Source organism: Staurois parvus, unplaced genomic scaffold (genome assembly GCF_062004578.1).
Source record: "Staurois parvus isolate SC_StPar_1 unplaced genomic scaffold, SC_StPar_1.0 ptg000090l, whole genome shotgun sequence".
NCBI classification, from domain to species: Eukaryota; Metazoa; Chordata; class Amphibia; order Anura; family Ranidae; genus Staurois; species Staurois parvus.
Window position 1 is genome coordinate 1,078,311 of NW_028317886.1, and position 18,395 is coordinate 1,096,705.

The following is an 18,395-nucleotide window of genomic DNA, read 5'->3' on the forward strand; positions in this document are numbered from 1 at the left end:
ATGACCGGAGCCTTTTCATGGCTCACAATATTTATATAAGGGCTTTAAAGCATCTAAGCTAACCTTGCTGCTCATGAACCTGCTTTAATCTTTAAATCAATTTCTTCTTCTTGTCAAGTCCCTGCATCCAAGGCTCAGACTGTAAGTAGGACCCATCAAAGTCAACACTGAGTCATGGCCATTCTAGTACTAAGTTCAACCCACTGTGAGTCAGCAGTCTACTACCAGATCCCCAGTTGCAATTGTCAGTAGAGGCTCTTGTGTTTGATTTTTTGAATGCCAAGCATGGGTTTTGGGTGATGTAATGGACTTGTGCTAACTTGGGTTAATGTTGAGATGATTGAGCTAATTAAGAAGCTGCAACAGGAAACATAAAGAGAGTCTAAAAGCAAAAAAGTCTTAAGCAAAGTAGTTTGCTTAAATACATTTTCAGCACTGACAAATGTAATTTACCTGTTTAAAGTGGCTCTATTGCTAAAATAAAACTTCCAAAAATGTTTCCCCGTAAAGAAGGTTGTAAATATCTTTTTTTTTTCTCTGTAAGATACACCTGACCATAAGAAGCACCTAGATTTTAGAGGCGGAAAACAGGGAAAAAAAATATTCTGCATCAATGGACTGTAGACAGTACAGGAGATGACCAGACACTGCAGACATAGTACAGGTGATGACCAGAGACTGCGGACACAGTACAGGAGATGACCAGAGACTGCGAACATAGTACAGGAGATGACCAGAGACTGCGGACATAGTACAGGAGATGACCAGAGACTGAGGACTGTCAGGGCAGGAGCCGAGGAACGGACAGGCAGGCCTAACAATGTAACGCACTGGCTGACGACAACCACTACCCACAGACTGAAGTCCCTCAGGGCGTGGAGTCTAAGTCCCAGGCTGCCCTTCACCAGGGCCCCTGATGGTGGGGATGGACTTGACGCAGCCAGGAACCAGGTCGCGGCCTCCGAGACACCTCAGCTGCGGCAATGGCCGCCGCCAATGGCGTGTAGCTGGTGGAAGAGACAAAAGAGTAGTCAGACAAGCTGGGTCAACAACAACAGGACAAAACAGTACAGGACAGCAGACGAGAATCACAGGTCACGAGCCGGGTTCAGCAACAGAGGGTCAGATCAAGGGAGAATACAAAGAATAGTCAAGTCACAAGCCGAATCAGATACCAGGAGAGTCACGAGAGTCAGAACAGAGTAATAGCAACACAAAGACACAAGACACAAGTGCAAAGAGCATGTGCGGGCCACAGGCTTATATGTCATCAGCCACACCCCTCTGGGGGATGGACCACAGAGACCTGAAGGCATAAAAGGATTCCCATCATGCACAGCAGAATCCAAGATGGACGCCAGCACATGGAGTAACATAACCTCAGGGAAAAGGTAGGACCTTGACATTACCTCCTCCTCAAGGGCCCCTCCCCCTCCGCGGCTCAACAAAAGGTTTCTGAGGAAAGCGGGTATGAAAAGCGCGGAGGAGGGCAGGAGCATGGACATCCGCGGAAGGAACCCAGGAACGCTCCTCGGGACCATAACCGCGCCAATGAACCAGGAACTGTAATCGACCTCGCACCAATCGAGAGTCCAGGATCCGGCTCACCTCATACTCCTCATGACCGTCAACCCGGACAGGACGGGGCCGAGGCAGAGAGGTAGTGAAGCGATTGCAGATCAGAGGTTTCAACAGGGAAACATGAAAGATATTGGAGATCCGCATCCCAGACGGAAGGGCAAGGGCATAGGCCACCGGATTCACTTTGCGGAGAATGCGGAAAGGACCGACAAAACGGGGAGCTAGTTTGGGTGTGGGCACCCGAAGATTGAGGTTGCGAGTAGACAACCACACACGATCGCCGACCTGGTATGAAGGAGCGGGCAACCGTCTGCAATCAGCCTGGAACTTCTGGCGCTGAGCTGAGTCCCTCAAGGCCCTCTGGATCTGCCCCCATGAAGAATGCAGGGCAGCAAGATGGTTCTCCACAGCCGGAATGTCCTGTGGTGAGAACCTCTCAGGTAATACCGCGGGTTGGAACCCATAGTTGGCCATGAAAGGAGACATCCCGGAGGAGGAGTTGACCGCCGAGTTCCTGGCAAACTCTGCCCAAGGCAGGAGATCGGCCCAATCGTCCTGATGGTCTGAAATATAACACCGAAGGAATTGTTCTAAGGCCTGATTGGAACGCTCCGCAGCCCCAATGGACTGCGGGTGGTAGGCTGAAGAAAAGGAGAGACTAATACCCAACTGGGAGCAGAAGGCGCGCCAGAATCTGGACACGAACTGACTCCCGCGGTCCGAGACAATCACCTTAGGCAACCCATGCAGGCGAAAAATCTCCCTGGAAAAGACCGTGGCCAGTTCTTGCGCTGTGGGTAATTTCCTGAGTGGAATGCAATGGCACATCTTGGAAAACCTATCGACGATCATGAGGATGACCGTATGACCCCGAGACACCGGGAGGTCTACAATAAAGTCCATACCTAGATGTGACCAAGGACGCTCCCCATTGGGAATGGGTTGCAGAAGACCCAAAGGGAGATGCCGTGGAGACTTATTCTGGGCACAGATCGAACATGCCACTACATAAGAGGCAATGTCGGCACGGAGGGTTGGCCACCATAATAAGCGAGAGACGACCCAACACAGCTGGTTCTTCCCCGGATGCCCGGCAGCTTTGGCGTTATGGTAGGTACGCAGCAGGCGGGTGCGCAATCCCTCGGGTACGAAACATCTAAACTCCGGCTTCCCGGGAGGAGCATCAGTTTGAGCCACCAAAATCTGCTCCCCAAGAGGAGAGGTCAGACTGGTGCGAATGGCAGCCAGGATCTGATCTGGAGGTATAAGTGAGATTGGCTCAGAGTCTTCCCTGGACAACTCAGAGTATTGCCGTGATAATGCATCAGCCCTGACATTCTTGGAACCAGGCAAATATGAAACCACATAGTTGAAGCGTGACAAGAACAGAGCCCATCTGGCCTGGCGGGGTGTCAATCTCTTGGCCTCCAAAAGATAAGTCAGGTTCTTGTGATCGGTAAGAATGAGGACCGGAACCGCGGAACCCTCGAGCAGGTGCCTCCACTCCTTGAGAGCCAGGATGATGACCAACAACTCCCGATCTCCAATCTGGTAGTTGCACTCTGCAGAGGAAAGCTTCCTGGAGTAGAACCCGCAGGGAAGTAGGGGTCCATCGGGCGACCGACGCTGAGACAGGAGAGCCCCTACTCCCGTCTCGGAAGCATCAACCTCGAGGATGAAGGGCAACCCAGGATTGGGATGTGAAAGAATCGGAGTCGAAGCAAAGGCGGCTTTCAGAGCCTCGAAAGCTATGATGGCCTCGGATGGCCACTCGTGAGGGTTACTCCCCTTCCTGGTTAGGTCAGAGAGAGGCTTTGCCAATGTGGAGAAGTTTCTGATGAACTTCCGATAGTAGTTGGCAAAACCCAGAAAGCGCTGAATGGGCCGAAGGCCATTGGGATGAGGCCACTGCAGAACCGCAGCAACCTTCTGAGGGTCCATGGAAAATCCCTCCGCGGAAATTATGTAGCCCAAAAAGGCAACTTGGGATCGATGGAACTCGCACTTCTCGAGTTTACAAAAGAGTCCGTTCTCACGCAATCGTTGCAGCACCTGCTTGACATCCTGGACATGAGACTCCATGGAGGTAGAGTAAACCAAGATGTCATCCAGGTAAACCACTACGCACTGCTGCAACAAATCACGAAGGACATCGTTTATGAATTCCTGAAAAACCGCGGGCGCATTACACAATCCGAAGGGCATCGCCAGGTATTCGTAGTGCCCGGTTCTGGTGTTAAACGCGGTCTTCCACTCATCCCCCTGTCTGATCTGTACGAGGTTGTACGCCGCCCTAAGGTCGAGTTTGGTAAAGACTGTTGCTCCCTTAAGGCGGTCGAACAACTCAGAAATCAAAGGAATCGGATATGCATTTTTAATGGTAATCCGATTGAGACCCCTATAATCGATGCAGGGCCTCAATTCCCCACCTTTCTTCTTTACAAAAAAAAAACCTGCTCCTGCTGGAGAAGTAGACTTACGAATGTGCGCCCGGGAAAGCGCATCCACAACGTACTCCTCCATGGCCTTATTCTCCGCAACCGAGAGAGGGTACACCCTGCCACGCGGAGGAGTGGCCCCGGGTTGCAAGGATATGGTGCAGTCGTAAGGACGATGCGGCGGTAAGGTACCAGCGCGTACCTTATCAAACACGTCCCGGTACTCCCCATAGTCGGTGGGCAACGCAGAGTCCGAGGAGGCACACAATACCTTAACCGGCCCCCGGATGCACCCGGCCCCACACTGTGGAGACCATGAGAGAATCTCGGCTGTTTGCCAATTGAAGGTTGGATTGTGCCTCTGGAGCCAGGGATACCCCAAAACCACCGAATAGTGTGGGGAAGAAATCACCTGAAAACAGGCCAACTCCCTGTGAACAGCCCCAATGGCTACCTCTATCGGCAGAGTCTCGTGGGTAACCTGCGGCGGCTGCAGGGGCCTGCCATCTATGACTTCGAGAACCAATGGGGTAGCGCGAGCCTGCAGGGGAATGGAGTGCTGTGCAGCAAACGAGCTGTCCAAGAACAACCCACCGGCCCCAGAGTCTACCAACGCCTGGGCCGTCACCGAGCCCTCCATCCAAGAAAGGACCACGGTGATCAGTGGCTTATCCTTGCGGAACGCCGGGGACGAGGAAACTCCACCAAGATCTGTCCCCGACATGATCTCAGGTGCGAGCGTTTCCCGGACGGACCGGACAAGACTGCCGAAAGTGCCCACCGAGGCCACAGTACAGGCAGCGACCCTCCCGACGCCGAGCGGCCTGCTCCCCCTCGGAAAGGCGAGCAAACCCCAGCTGCATGGGTTCCCCAACAGACAAGCTATCCCCAGGAGGCGTGGGAGGAGAGGGAGGAACGGGTGGGACAGAAAACGCAGGTGCCAGTCGATTGGAAGGCCTCCGCAGGCGTTCCCTGAGTGAAGGCCTCTCCCTGAGCCTGGTGTCAATCAGGATCAGGAAAGAGATGAGCTCCTCCAACACCACAGGCAGTTCCTTAGCTGCAATCTCGTCCTTCAATGTGTCAGAAAGACCATGGGAAAACGCAGCCACCAGAGCCTCATTGTTCCAACCGACCTCTGCCGCCAGGGTACGAAACTCTATAGCGTACTTGGCCACGGTCCGTGAACCCTGATGCATGGTCATGAGCAGTTTGGCCGCCGAGGCGGAACGAGCCGGTACGTCGAATACCCTACGAAAGGCATCGACAAAACCGGAAAAATCTTGAATCACCGGGTCGTTCCTCTCCCATAAGGGATTTGCCCAGGCCAAGGCCTTGTCTGAGAGTAGGGAAATTAGGAACCCCACCTTTGACCTCTCAGACGGAAAGGAGTGGGGTATTAATTCAAAATAAATACCCACCTGGTTGAGGAACCCACGACACTGACTAGGCTCACCCCCAAAGCGCTGTGGAAGAGGGGCTGAACCAGTCATACCTCTGGGCGCCGCTGATGCAGCCGTCGAGGTGGTGGACGCAATAGGCGGAGAAGCTGCGGGAGAGACCACCGGAGTGACCACCGGCCTAATAGCACCAGGATCAAGGTGTGCAGTGCGTGCAAGCAGGGTTTGCAACGCCTGAGCGAACTGATCCAACAGGTGATCCTGTTGATCGAGTCTGGCGACTAGCATTGGGAGCGAAGGCGTGCCTGCACCGTCAGGGTTCATGGCACTTGTGTAATGTCAGGGCAGGGGCCGAGGAACGGACAGGCAGGCCTAACAATGTAACGCCCTGACTGACGACAACCACTACCCACAGACCGAAGTCCCTCAGGGCGCGGAGTCTAAGTCCCAGGCTGCCCTTCACCAGGGCCCCTGATGGTGGGGATGGACTTGACGCAGCCAGGAACCAGGTCGCGGCCCCCGAGACACCTCAGCTGCGGCAATGGCCGCCGCCAATGGCGTGTAGCTGGTGGAAGAGACAAAAGAGTAGTCAGACAAGCTGGGTCAACAACAACAGGACAAAACAGTACAGGACAGCAGACGAGAATCACAGGTCACGAGCCGGGTTCAGCAACAGAGGGTCAGATCAAGGGAGAATACAAAGAATAGTCAAGTCACAAGCCGAATCAGATACCAGGAGAGTCACGAGAGTCAGAACAGAGTAATAGCAACACAAAGACACAAGACACAAGTGCAAAGAGCATGTGCGGGCCACAGGCTTATATGTCATCAGCCACACCCCTCTGGGGGATGGACCACAGAGACCTGAAGGCATAAAAGGATTCCCATCATGCACAGCAATATCCAAGATGGACGCCAGCACATGGAGTAACATAACCTCAGGGAAAAGGTAGGACCTTGACAAGGACATAGTACAGGAGATGACCAGAGATTGCAGACATAGTACAGGAGATGACTAGAGACTGCGGACACAGTACAGGAGAAGACCAGAGACTGCGGACACAGTACAGGAGATGACCAGAGGCTGCGGACAAATACAGGGGATGACCAGAGGCTGCGGATACAGTATAGGAGATGACCAGAGGCTGCAGACACAGTACAGGAGATGACTAGAGACTGCGGACATAGTACAGGAGATGACCAGAGGCTGCGGACATAGTACAGGAGATGACCAGAGGCTGCGGACATAGTACAGGAGATGACCAGAGACTGCGGACATAGTACAGGGGATGACCATAGACTGCGGACACAGTACAGGAGATGACCAGAGACTGCGGACACAGTACAGGGGATAACCAGAGGCTGCAGATACAGTACAGGAGATGACCAGAGACTGCGGACACAGTAGAGGAGATAACCAGAGACTGCAGACATAGTACAGGAGATGACCAGAGACTGCGGACATAGTACAAGAGATGACCAGAGACTGCGGACATAGTACAGGAGATGACCAGAGGCTGCGGACATAGTACAGGAGATGACCAGAGACTGGGGACATAGTACATGAGATGACCAGAGACTGCAGACATAGTACAGGAGATGACCAGAGACTGCAGACATAGTACAGGAGATGACCAGAGACTGGGGACATAGTACAGGAGATGACCAGAGGCTGCAGACATAGTACAGGAGATGACCAGAGACTGCAGACATAGTATAGGAGATGACCAGAGGCTGCGGACATAGTACAGGAGATGACCAGAGGCTGCGGACATAGTACAGGAGATGACCAGAGACTGGGGACATAGTACAGGAGATGACCAGAGGCTGCAGACATAGTACAGGAGATGACCAGAGGCTGCAGACATAGTATAGGAGATGACCAGAGGCTGCGGACATAGTACAGGAGATGACCAGAGGCTGCGGACATAGTACAGGAGATGACCAGACTGCAGACATAGTACAGGAGATGACCAGACTGCAGACATAGTACAGGAGATGACCAGAGACTGCGGACATAGTACAGGAGATGACCAAAGGCTGCGGACACAGTACAGGGGATGACCAGAGGCTGCGGATACAGTACAGGAGATGACCAGAGACTGCAGACATAGTACAGGAGATGACAAGACTGCGAACATAGTACAGGAGATGACCAGAGACTGCGGACATAGTACAGGAGATGACCAGAGTCTGCGGACATAGTACTGGAGATGACCAGAGACTGCGGACATAGTACAGGAGATGACCAGAGACTGTGGACACAGTACAGGAGATGACCAGAGACTGTGGACACAGTACAGGAGATGACCAGAGACTGCGGACATAGTACAGGAGATGACCAGAGACTGCAGACACAGTACAAGAGATAACCAGAGACTGCGGACATAGTACAGGAGATGACCAGAGGCTGCGGATACAGTACAGGAGATGACCAGAGACTACAGACACAGTACAAGAGATAACCAGAGACTGCGGACATAGTACAGAAGATGACCAGAGACTGCGGACATAGTACAGGAGATGACCAGACTGCAGACAAAGTACAGGAGATGACCAGAGACTGCAGACATAGTACTGGAGATGACCAGAGACTGCGGACATAGTACAGGAAATGACTAGAGACTGCGGACATAGTACAGGAGATGACTAGAGACTGCGGACACAGTACAGGAGATGACCAGAGGCTGCAAACACAGTACAGGAGATGGCCAGAGACTGCAGACATAGTACAGGAGATGACCAGAGACTGCGGACATAGTACAGGAGATGACTAGAGACTGCGAACACAGTACAGGAGATGACCAGAGGCTGCGGATACAGTACAGGAGATGACCAGAGACTGCAGGCACAGTACAGGAGATAAACAGAGACTGCGGACATAGTACAGGAGATGACCAGAGACTGCAGACATAGTACAGGAGATTACCAGACTGCGGACATAGTACAGGAGATGACCAGAGACTGCGGACATAGTACAGCAGATGACCAGAGACTGCGGACATAGTACAGCAGATGACCAGAGACTGCGGACATAGTACAGGAGATGACCAGAGACTGCAGATATAGTACAGGAGATGACCAGAGACCTTTGGGGAGCAGAGGGGATGAGCTGGTACCCACAGTACAGGAGATAAAAAGAGACTGCGGACATAGTACAGGAGATGACCAGAGACTGCAGACATAGTACAGGAGATTACCAGACTGCGAACATAGTACAGGATGACCAGAGACTGCGGACATAGTACAGGGGATGACCATAGACTGCGGGCACAGTACAGGAGATGACCAGAGGCTGCGGACACAGTACAGGGGATGACCAGAAGCTGCAGATACAGTACAGGAGATGACCAGAGACTGCGGATACAGTACAGGAGATGACCAGAGGCTGCGGATACAGTACAGGAGATGACCAGAGACTGCGGACACAGTACAGGAGATAACCAGAGACTGCGGACATAGTACAGAAGATGACCAGAGACTGCGGACATAGTACAGGAGATGACCAGACTGCGGACAAAGTACAGGAGATGACCAGAGACTGAAAACACAGTACAGGAGATGACCAGAGACTGCAGACATAGTACAGGAGATGACCAGAGACTGCGGACATAGTACAGGAGATGACCAGAGACTGCGGACATAGTACAGGAGATGACTAGAGACTGCGAACACAGTACAGGAGATGACCAGAGGCTGCGGATACAGTACAGGAGATGGCCAGAGACTGCAGACATAGTACAGGAGATGACCAGAGACTGCGGACATAGTACAGGAGATGACTAGAGACTGCGAACACAGTACAGGAGATGACCAGAGGCTGCGGATACAGTACAGGAGATGACCAGAGACTGCAGGCACAGTACAGGAGATAAACAGAGACTGCGGACATAGTACAGGAGATGACCAGAGACTGCAGACATAGTACAGGAGATTACCAGACTGCGGACATAGTACAGGAGATGACCAGAGACTGCGGACATAGTACAGCAGATGACCAGAGACTGCGGACATAGTACAGCAGATGACCAGAGACTGCGGACATAGTACAGGAGATGACCAGAGACTGCAGATATAGTACAGGAGATGACCAGAGACCTTTGGGGAGCAGAGGGGATGAGCTGGTACCCACAGTACAGGAGATAAAAAGAGACTGCGGACATAGTACAGGAGATGACCAGAGACTGCAGACATAGTACAGGAGATTACCAGACTGCGAACATAGTACAGGATGACCAGAGACTGCGGACATAGTACAGGGGATGACCATAGACTGCGGGCACAGTACAGGAGATGACCAGAGGCTGCGGACACAGTACAGGGGATGACCAGAAGCTGCAGATACAGTACAGGAGATGACCAGAGACTGCGGATACAGTACAGGAGATGACCAGAGGCTGCGGATACAGTACAGGAGATGACCAGAGACTGCGGACACAGTACAGGAGATAACCAGAGACTGCGGACATAGTACAGAAGATGACCAGAGACTGCGGACATTGTACAGGAGATGACCAGACTGCGGACAAAGTACAGGAGATGACCAGAGACTGAAAACACAGTACAGGAGATGACCAGAGACTGCAGACATAGTACAGGAGATGACCAGAGACTGCGGACATAGTACAGGAGATGACCAGAGACTGCGGACATAGTACAGGAGATGACTAGAGACTGCGAACACAGTACAGGAGATGACCAGAGGCTGCGGATACAGTACAGGAGATGACCAGAGACTGCAGGCACAGTACAGGAGATAAACAGAGACTGTGGACATAGTACAGGAGATGACCAGAGACTGCGGACATAGTACAGCAGATGACCAGAGACTGCGGACATAGTACAGTTGATGACCAGAGACTGCGGACACAGTACAGGAGATGACCAGAGACTGTGGACATAGTACAGGAGATGACCAGAGACTGCAGATATAGTACAGGAGATGACCAGAGACCTTTGGGGAGCAGAGGGGATGAGCTGGTACCCAATATGACAGATACCCACTCCCATTTCCGTGGAGTTGTCCTTCCTCCTCCCTCCTCGTAATCTTCTGGGACACGTGACAGGTCCCAGAAGATTACAGGGCCATTCACAAAGTGCATCGCTTCTTGCACATGCGCAGTGGGCACCCGGCTGTGAAGCTGCAAGCTGTCACAGCCGGGTGCCCATGCCGGCACCGGGGAAAGAAGACTGAGGACACAGCTGGACTGAGGAACAGGTTGGACCGCTGGAGGTCTGCAAAGAGCCAAGCAGCCAGCCTGGTATTCTAACATGGGAGGGATACCAGGACGGCCGCTCCATATTCGCTCCACACTTTAGGCTCTTCAGAAACGAACACTTCTGTGAGTGTTGATTTCCTGGCCCCCTTCTACATTCTCTGGTTCCCTGTTGAACCCTATACTGTATCATTTAAGGACACAAAGGTAAATTAGGGGGTTAGTGGAGTGAATCACTATAAACGGCAAGGGACCAAGAATCTGTACTCCCAGAAGTGTTAGTTTCGGAAGAGTCCTTGGGCTTCCCAACTGTCCTTCACTTGTAGGCATGGTCCATCTTTTGAAATCAAATCCCTCTCTCTCTCTTCCCTTCTCAGTTGTCCCTCTTTTTGAACAGATGCGTAGACCTCTATAATAAAAAGTGTTACACCACACTAAACCTTTTACACAGACCTTTTTATGATCACATTATTATGTTGAAAGTTTAATACAAAGGAATCATAGTGATAAAAAAACTAAAATTTTTGCTTTGTAATTCTTCTTGTTTCATTTAAGTGGGGGTGTGTCAGAAGGTGTGTCATTTACCAACACAAATTGTACTAAAAGGATAACCATCTGATACCATCTCAGAAAGTTGGAAGGTATAGGTTGCTGTTTCTTTTTAAACAGAAGAGGTAAATATTTAAAGTTTTCTATGCAGGGAAACATCTTTAAGAAACATAATTGTTTCAAGAGCTGCAATTTGGGATTGATTCCATTGGTTCCAGTTTTGTCAGTGTAGCACCCTCCTAGTCAGGTGCTAGGATGTGTATAGTTAAGTTAAGCATAGCTGTGTTTCTCTGCTTACCAGAGAGCCTGTCAGGTAAATTCAGTGTGGTATTCTGATTAACAAAGTGCTGTGATTGATGAGTTAGGTCTGCTCATGCTGGTCTGGTGTTGGAGTTTGTCTGAGTTCTACCCACCTTCAGGAAGCTATGAGAACCTTCCAAAACATAGGAGGGGGCCTAGGCAAATTACCAGCATGATTATGGATACAGCCCTGGACAATTTCAAGGGAAGGCAGTCCCATTGCATGCTGGAAGTGGTATTTATGTTCTGAGGGCACATGTGTGCAGTGTCTCTCGGGAGTGGATTGCACCGGTCAGGCTGGAGGCAGGCTGCCACTTGCTGCCATGTGGCCTCAGGTGGGTTGACTTGTGTTAGGGATCCGGGTATGACCAGAAATGTGTGGACTGACACAGGGAAGTAGCAGACTTCAGGAACACAGGCGTAGTCAGGCTGGAGAGGTGGAATGGTCAGGCGGGCCGTAAGGTACTGTCAGGCACCGCCCGGTGGGATCTCTAGTGACCCACAGAACAGGATTCCCCAGGGCGCGGAGTCTAAGCCCCAGTCTGCCTTTTCACCAGAGCCCCTGATGGTGGGGATGGACTTGGCGCAGGACTGAGACCAGGCCGCGGCCCCTGAGTGCACCCAACTGTGGTAGAGGGGTCCGCCGAGGGTATGTACCGGGGGAAAGCCTGATGTGAAGGGGCTGGCAGGTTTGGACAGTAGTGACTGGATCCGTGCGGGATGGATGGATCGTCTGGGTAGCGTCAGGCGTAGTCAGGCAGGCCAGGTCAGCAACATGCGGGCAGTGAGGTACCGGAGGAGCAGACAGAGAATAGTCAGGGTCACAAGCTGGGTTCAGTAACTCACGGGCAGCACGGTACAGAGGATCAGGCAGAAGGATGGTCAGGAAAGCCAGGGGTTCAACAGGAGATGGTCAGCCGAGGTCAGGATCAAAGCAGGGTCAGCAACTAGGCAGGAACACAGGATACCAGGTACAGGGGCTCATGGGAAACATACACCAAGGCCCTGATCACAGGCCTGGTCCTACTTAAATACACATCCTGCAATCAGCTTCAGCTGATGGCTGACTGCAGGAGTGAGCTTCTGGTTGCTGAGAGCACCCTCTGGTCAGCCCTGGTACTGCAGCCCACACGGCAGGTGAGTCCCACCACCAGTGCTGAGTCCATTCCTGACAACTTGAGGGCCTGTAGTTACAGAGAGTGACCCTGGTTCTTCAGTAAGCTGCCTGAGGGGAGCTGTCTACCAAAGCTCTGTCTGGTATCACAGGAGGGCTTTGCTCAGACATTTGGAAGGAGGCAACTATTCTGTCCTTGGGCTTGTGAGTACTGACATTGAGGAATTGCTACCTCCCCTGGTGCTTGATAGTCAGTGTGGGTCTGGAAAAAAAGGGAACACTGGCTAGTAGGGAATAGTTCTGATTTGGAATATCCTATTACAATTCTCCATCCATATCCCCAGTTCTACAATAAACTCCAAAAGCAAACATCCCCTAGACTGGTCATTGAAGACAAGGAGTGAAAGTGTGTGTGTGTATTTGGCAGAAGAAATACACTGTGCCTGGCTGCAGGGCGAAGTAAGGGGAAACCGGGGAAACATACAAGCGGTTCCTTCAGGAGTTGCGCTACATCAGAAAAAGTGATGCACATGAATAAGGTGAGCTGGTCAAATGTGGAACATGTGGAAATATGAGAAGCTGTGTTTTCCCTGTAAGTGTATGATGGACAAAATAGCTAAGAGGGTTACCATGATAAGAGGAAATGCCCTAAACTTGGAGCAACAAAGATACACAATAAAACGAGACCCAATTTGTTTTGGTTGTGGCCCTCCACTCGACTCTTGTATACAAATGTGGCCTTTGTGTTTTAAGTTGGACACCACTGTGTTAGGACTTAGATGAATTGTAATAGGGGTTTATAGAAGCTCACAACCTCAGCCTAAAAACATTCTCTAATAGTTTTCCTGCAGTTTCCTGTACAAGCAGCTGTCTACTGTATATTAAAATATCTCAAGGCTAAAATATAAAGTATTGAAGTCTTGTTTTCATATAGTTACACATATCTTCATTTGAAATAGGACATAGCTTATCACAAAGTCAACTTCTGTTTAGTGACCAATCCCTTATGTAAGTATTAAACTTATCTTACTTTGTGCTACAACGTGACTATTAATCACTTATTGCAAAAGAATAGGGGCATGAACCAGAATAGAATAGAATTCCAAAACTTCAAAATATCTAATAGATTTCAAATATTTCCTGTAACCTCTGGCATGTCCTGACACAACTTTTGTGTAAGCCAACATCAACGTGCATGAAACTTAGCTGACACTTAGCTTTCATGTTTATTTATTTTTTTGGGGGGTTTTTAAAGTGTAACTAAGGGCAAAATATTTTTGGGGGATGTTGGATAGAGTAAGGGAGGGTTATAACCCCTGTCAGTTTTTTTTTTTTGCCATATGCATTCCATTGGGGAGCTTTCTCTTCACTTTCTATCCCATAGCCAAAACAGGAAGTGAGAAGAAATCCATGCAAAGTGAGGGAATCCCAGGATGTCACCAAGGTCACCAGAGCTAGTGGGCCCATTGGAAGATTTCATCACTGGTAGTATTCTGACATCAATCTAAAATTTGGGATTTTCCTTTACTTTCACTTTCTATGGTAACAGTAAACAGGACAGATAGAAAGTGCGACTCTCTCTAACAGGGGCAATTAAAAATGACAGGTGTAATCCCTTTCCGCTCTGTTCAAAATAAAAAAAAAAGTTTTGCATTTAGGTACACATTAACTATTTCAAAGACTGGTATATTAAACACCTTTCCTGTCCTGACTAAAACTAAATGTTTTGGAAAAAAACAGTTATTCTTAGTTTCTGTTATAAAACTTTGCAAATAAATATTATTTCTTCATAAATGTAGGCCAAAATGCATTCTGCTCCATTTCCTTGGTTAAAGATAAACCCAAATAAGTATTTATCATTTAGAATGTAGAAAGTTATAGTCTACAAACTATTTTTCATATGTTTATTAATGACCTGTTACCTTCTTTGTCCCCACTGCTCTAATTTAGAATTTGAAAGGCCTTCTAACTGGTAGGGATGAGTTGAACATATCTAGGTTTGGTTCAATACAGGTTCAGCAAACATCAATAAAGTTCAGATGCAGAATATGAACTGAAGTCAATCAAAAATTAATGTTAAAAAACAGTAGTGACCACTTTATAGGCTAATAGGCAAGGGATTTTTAACATATATACAGCTGCCCAGATTGCTTTTACATCAGATTCGGGAGCAGGCCTAGGAGAGCAAATACCAGGTCATGGCTGGTACTACAGCCTTGAGCTTGTTTTAAACCCTTCACTCTCTGAACGTACATAGTGGGGTTTATTTACTAAACCTGGTTGACTCAGAATCTTGTCCACTTCTGCATAAAAACCAATCAGCTTCCAGGTTTTATTGCTGAAGCTTAACTGAACATGCTGAGGTTAGAAGCTGATTGGCTACCATGCACAGGTGCCCAAAATTCTGAGTCAACCAGGTTTAGTAAATAAACCCCAGTATGTCCAAAGAGGTGAATGATGTCTACATCATTCTTATGATGTAGACAACCTACTACAGGAAAACTGACATTTACAAAGAAAAACGTGTGTTTAAATTTCTGGAAAAATGACATCTCCCACCTGCTCTGTTCTGTTTGGAAGCAAAAGTGGCTAGGAATCCCATTCATCCATACAAGACCATTATCCTAGCTGAGGTTTTGATATCATTGTTTATAGACCCCCCCCCCTTAATTCATACCAGATCCGTCAGATTTGGGGAGGGTGAGTGTGCGGCCCAACCTGTGTTCAGACTGAATCAGGAGCTCATCCCTTTTCAGAAAGGAAATCCAAAATTTTAAATTGTTACCACAACAGGGTTAGAGAGGATGTTTTTTTGTTTCAATGAGTTTTTATTAAAGTAGAACTCTCGCCTGAAGTTAGAAACGTGTGTTGCCTGTGCAGATAGCACTTGCCCCTATTAAAACCAGTGCTGTGGTTTGGAAATTAAATGCTGACTGTAGTTATACCCTGGGAAGTCTGTGCAAGTTAAGAAGAAAAAAAGAGAAAGGTGTGAGAGGAGCAGGAAGAGAAATGGTTTGCAGAAGTGATCCTTCGTGGCTTTAGGATCCTTTCTGCAAACCACTTCTCTAAACAGAGAATAGGTTGAAGCTGTCTGAGCAGTAGTGTTTAATCCAAGGTGGCTGTATTTTCTAAAACACGAAAATTAGGGATGAGTCAGTGGTTCAGATCGAACCTAGGTTTAGATGGAATTTTATCAGTCTAAATGCCCAAACGTTTCTTGGTACGGCCTGCTGTTCGATGGGAGCTGGACATCATACAGAAGGGACAGGTGCCGTCATCTGCTGCATTCCCCTGTAAATGTTGACATTACTGGCACCATTGGATTACACGGCCAGGAAACCCCTACGATAAAGGCAAAGAAGTGGGGCCATAATGTCAATGATGTCACCACTTTCCCTGCCCCTTTCCTTTTTATAGTTGATGACTACTTAAGGAGATGGCATTTGGCAAGGTGTAGCATCAAGATTGGTCATGTGCACTGGGTTTGTTGGGGGTTTTCTTTAGGGTGGGGTGGCAGGTATCGTGATTGAAGAATTTACAAGGGACATTTTTTTATTTTTAATATAGGAATTACTATGTGCTTCTTACTCATTGATGTAGGGGTACCAGTATGTGGGGCCTCCTTATTTCAATGGGGTTTCCAGACAGTGATAAGCCAGCCAGGTTGCATGTTTGGATTTAGAGTCTAGCATGGATTCTTAGGGGGACCCCCATGCATTTTTCTTTGTTTTTCTTTTCATGGGGACCTCCATCTATACCAAACCCCAAATCAAAGCATGCAGCCTGGCTGGCCAGAAAAGGGATTAGAAGATCAGGATGAGCATGTGCCATTACTTCAGAACCATACCAGGCCACATGCCCATAACATGTGGGATGCCTTGTTGATGAAAACAAATTTAGTTTAAATTGCCAGCAAATGAAAATTCATTGTCAGCTTCTTAACAAAACACACACAGAGCCCTCCAAAGGTCCCAAAAAATGCATAGCAGGCCCCATGCCTGCTATGTATTTTGGGGTACCTTTAGAAGGGTCTGTATACCATTTTAAAAAAAGCCAGTGGAAAAATGTCACTTTGCTGCAATTGCAAACAATTGTTTGCTTTGTAAATGGCATTATGTTAGCATTTTCTGTACATTAGAGAGACACAGAGATGCACCCCTTCACAGGCAGGAGTAGTGTTCCCATTAGGGCACCCACTCCTACATGTTAGTTAATGGAACAGGACATTTTTTACAGTGCTCTCACCTAGCTGTTATATTACAATAGGATGGGTGGGAGCACTGTTATCCTGGGTGGACATCTTATGACGTCCTCCCAGGATCGGCACCCAGAGGCCACGCTGTGGCGTGATCTGTCACCTGCTGCCTCTACTGGACACAGTAGATGACAGCTCAGTGTACCGAACAATCACAGCAGATCACATGACAATGGTACGCAGTGAATGGCTTGCATTCATGCCATTCATTGTATATGATTGTGTTGATCTCCGTGATTGATCACAGTGACCACATGGTACAGACAGAGCCAGTCACAGGCTATCTGTACCATTTGATTAGTTGTGACCAATCACAGCTAATCACAATAGTACACACTGAATGAATGGATTTTATTCAGAAACAAATTGTTGCTTATAACAGTGTTTATCACTGTTATAACTGATCATAGTGTGTAAAAAAAAATACTGATCACCTTCCCAGAGTAATACATCATAGTAAAAGTAATAACATTTTTTTTTTGTACATACTGTCACCAGTCAGTGTCCCTGATCACTACCACACCAGTTATATGATGATGCTGTACTGCACTGGTGACAGTGTGTAAAAAAAAAAAGGAAAATTTTGTGGACTCTACAACTTTCCTACAGACTAAATAGTATACACTGATTTGGGTTATTTTTGCCAAAGAAATGTAGCAGTATATACAGTTGTGTTCAAAATAATAGCAGTGTGGTGAAAAAAGTGAATAAAGCTCAAAATCCTTCTAATAGCTTTTATTTCCATACGAACAATGCATTGGGAACACTACATATTCTATTCCAAATCAAAACATGAAGAAAAATATATCAAATTTGTGTTGTTCCTCTAAAAAAATTGAAGAAAAGTGAATATTAGACTGTTCAAAAAAATAGCAGTGTTTGTATTCTTCTTTACAAACTCAAACATTCACTATATAAACTAAAAAATGTTTGAAGATTTTGCTTTCCTTTGAATCACTTAATTAATATTTAGTTGTAAAACCACTGTTTCTGAGAACTGCTGTACATCTGTTTTGCATGGAGTGAACCAACTTCTGGCACCTGTGAGCAGGTATTCCAGCCCAGGATGATTGGATTACATTCCACAGTTCTTCTATATTTCTTGGTTTTGCCTCAGAAACTGCATTTTTTATGTCACCCCACAAGTTTTCTATTGGATTAAGATCCGGGGATTGGCTGGCCACTCCATAACGTCAATCTTGTTGGTCTGGAACCAAGATGTTACACGTTTTCTGGTGTGTTTGGGGTCGTTGTCTTGTTGGAACACCCATATCAAGGGCATTTCCTCTTCAGCATGAGGCAGCATGACCTCTTCAAGTATTCTGATGTATTCAAACCATGATCCATGATCCCTGGTATGCGATAAATAGGCCCAACACCGTAGAATGAGAAACATCCCCATATCATGATGCTTGCACCACCATGCTTCACTGTCTTCACAGTGTACTGTGGCCTGAATTCAGTGTTTGGGGGTCGTCTGACAAACTGTCTCTGGCCACTAGACCCAAAAAGAACAATCTCACTTTCATCAGTCCACAAAATGTT

General features: G+C 48.2%; 1 protein-coding gene across 2 annotated transcripts in view; it reads right to left on the reverse strand.

The window, feature by feature from the left end:
* The window catches only part of ANXA10 (annexin A10), a 100,816-nt gene that overhangs the window by 67,301 nt on the left and 15,120 nt on the right, over positions 1 to 18,395 (reverse strand). The window lies entirely within an intron of this gene.